This window comes from Sinocyclocheilus rhinocerous, unplaced genomic scaffold (assembly GCF_001515625.1).
Source record: "Sinocyclocheilus rhinocerous isolate Xijiao unplaced genomic scaffold, SAMN03320098_v1.1 scaffold1252, whole genome shotgun sequence".
Lineage (NCBI taxonomy): Eukaryota > Metazoa > Chordata > Actinopteri > Cypriniformes > Cyprinidae > Sinocyclocheilus > Sinocyclocheilus rhinocerous.
This window is the reverse complement of record NW_015640452.1, coordinates 727,821-731,239: the sequence shown is the minus strand read 5'-3', so window position 1 is coordinate 731,239 and position 3,419 is coordinate 727,821. Positions and strand designations below refer to the sequence as shown.

The 3,419-nt window shown below is 37.0% G+C and overlaps 1 pseudogene; it reads right to left on the bottom strand.

Annotated features, from left to right (window-relative positions):
• The window catches only part of LOC107752909 (trichohyalin-like), a 26,587-nt pseudogene that overhangs the window by 16,853 nt on the left and 6,315 nt on the right, over nucleotides 1-3,419 (bottom strand).

Sequence of the window (3,419 nt, the reverse complement as noted above, 5' to 3'; positions counted from 1 at the left end):
GTAGACATGTGGGGGCGTGTTTAAAGGAGGCGTGTTAGGAGGGCGTGGACCAGTCTTAACTTTTATAAAGAATATCTCTTTGGGTTTGAGACTTTAGTCTTTGCAACTTTAGGGATCTTATCTATTCATGAACAGCTTGTAACACTCCAAAGTGAAAGGAAAAATTGAAATCGCATCAAGATAAAAGTGTATTTGTATGAATATGTATAATGAGATAATGAAGCATTTTTCATCTGTTCTGTAGTTCTTGTGTGTGTTTTATCTGCAGTGCTCCCTGATTTGTTTGTTCCTGCAGCTCCACTCTCTCACTCTCCAACTGCATGATTCGCTGCTCCAGTGATTCTTTCTCTGTTCCAAGTCTACACAAGCTCATCTGAGCATCCTGACAAAAAGATTTGTCTTACTAGGTGGGCTTGCTGACATCAGCCAAAAAGGAAAGTAATTTTAAAGAACAAGTTATTTCATTTAGATAAAAGATGATACAGCCATTGTTTTATTTGGAAAAACATGCACTGATGAATTGTCCACAACAAGACAAAAAACATTTATTAAACAGGGTCAATTCTGATTTCACATTGACCAACCTGTACTTCCTGTTGTCTCAGTTGCAGGACAGTCTCAGCTTGAGCGATGATAGTGAGGACAGAGGACAGTCCTTCACTGGACACATCATCTGAAGACAGAGAGCTTGACTGCTGAGAGCTGAGAACCCTTGACTGGACAAAAAGGCAGTGAATACATGAATTAATTCATGCTTCACTAAAATAAGGACAATTTATTTCCTGTTGTCAATCGGACACACCAGTGATGTGACAGCATGTCTGACAGACTCAAAGTTTCTCTCCATTTCTATCTGTCTGTCCCACTTCCGCTCTTGATCTCGTTCTCTCTCCATCTCCTGCCTGTGTCTCCTCTCCATCTCTGCCTCCTGCTTCTCCCGTTCAGATTCAAGAGCTTGCATTGTGATATTCAGCTCTGTGATCCTGAAAAAAAGTAAAGCAAAGTAAAACATCAATATACTGAAACACTGTAATTAATACGTAACTTTTAATACCTGGACTTGTAATTTAATATCTAAATATTTTTTGAATGATGGTGTAAACTAAACAATGTTACAGAATTTATCACCAGCAGAATCATTGCAAATATATTGAAAATACTTGAAATAACGCAGTGGAATTAATGTTGTGTGAATCCTGTAATGACCTGTTCCTGAGTTCCGGGGTCTCTGACTCAAGGTCAGCTTTTAATTCAGTCGAATTCCTCCTTTGTTCATGATTCAAATAATCAAGAAACAGCGGCCCCTGGGAGGAGGAGAGAGGTTGCACTGTAGTGGAGTGGCCTATAGAGGAGTCATGGGGCAGTGTGGGAGCTGATCGAGGAGAAGCCCATACAGAGAGGAGAGATGAGGAGAGACGAGAGAACTCTGCTCTCAGCTCCCACAGGTCTCTGTGGCACAAAAACACAACACATGCACACCTAACGGAAGTATAGAGAATGCATACATTACCATTTAAAGCTTTGGGGTGAGTTTTTTATAGAAAAATACTACTTTTATTCAACAAGGACACATCTCTTTTGACAAACACTGTTCTTTTGAACTTTCTATTCATCAAAGAATCCTGAAAAAATTTATCAGTTTCCACAAAAACATTAAGCAGTTAATATTAACAATATTAAGCATTAAATATAAAAAGATATTAAGTTGTCAACTGTGAAAATAATAAGAAATGTTTCTTGAGCAGCAAATCAGCATATTAGAATGATTTCTGAAGGATCATGTGACACTGAAGACTGGAGTTATGATGCTGAAAATTCAGCTTTTCAATCAAAGGAATAAATCCCAACAGAGTCATCAGCCTGGTCTGCTCCTTCCCTATGTAGCTGGTCAAAGCCTGTATTCAAAATAATGGCTCAATGAAATTAATAAAAAATGAATGTAAAAAAATAACTTGTTTGATAAATACAATATTGCTTATATTGCATCAATGAAACCAGTAGATGCTCATTTTGCATTGCGACTTACCTGAAGGGTACAGTTTTGTCAGAAACATGTGGTAGTAGTCAGTGCACACAAACACTCATCCATCTGTGTCTGCCAGTGGAAATACAAGAAAATACAAAAGAACAAGTGCAGCAACATCTCCCTGCTATATTTACAGAGCCTTTCTATGCAAATTCAGTCTGAGCAAGAGAAATCATTGTGCCAATGATAATGTTTACAGCTGCAGAGGTGTGAGAAGATGCTGAATGGGGTCACAGACAACTGAGCGATGCCATCATTACTGCATAACAGCATTGTGAGTCAAATAAAATACATTTTAAAACATTTGTGCCCTGATATGTAATGTGAAAAATGACTGAATGCAATCTTTGAGGTTGTCTTTTCGCTCTCATCCACTTATGGAGGACACACACTCAACTTTATGTGTCACTGCGCAGTTGCTTGGTGAAAATATATTACTGCACGTTCACACTAATGCACTGATAAAATCCTCAGAAAAACTGAGCCATTGCTAAGCAACCTGAAATGTGCCACGTACACACTGCAAATTTCAGGACCGACAACTACACATTGGAATTACTGTAATTACAAGGTAACAACACAGAGATTTTTCTGCATTTACATCTTCAGACACAGAAATGATCTGCTTCTATGGCAACACTTATAATGCCAGAAATGGATTTTGCTGTGGCAACATAAAACCTATTTTTTACATGATGTCACAAAAGTGGGAGAAGGCAGAGATTACATAAACTATGAGATCTGCTATTAAGCAACAGGCTTGGTTTTTGATCTTAGATATGGATGATTATACTCATTAATTCTATTTAATTGAATTGAAATGTATTTGTTTTCTTTTTACTAAATCATTTCTGTTTGTGTACTGGATGAACTATATAGTAGAGTACATGATGTGAGATAGGTGTGTCATGTCATGACACTGGTTAGAACAATCTAATCTAGTGTAAGCTTATTAGCACGGACAGGCGCGGATTAACGCACAGGCTTGTCTAGGCTGCAGCCAGTGTTAGGAAGGTTACTTTGGAAATGTAATAGGTTACAGATTACAAGTTACCCTACTTAAAATGTAATAAGTAGTGTAACTTTTCAATTACTTTATAAAAGTAATGTAACTGATTACATTTGATTACTTTTCTAAATTTCTATTTTTTTTAACTGTTTATCATTTTCAAACATGTAAACCAGGCACGGTAAACCTTACAGTAGTACTCAACACTGATTACTGTCACACTTTTGAAATCCTTCATCACTTGAATTAAGATTATATTTCAATTTTAAAGTAGGCATTGGATGCAAAATTCACTTTTACATGGTGTTTGCATATAAATGTATCTTAGCAGTGTGTGGACACAACCACCCTACAATGATAAAAATCCATTCACTCCTTTTTTTT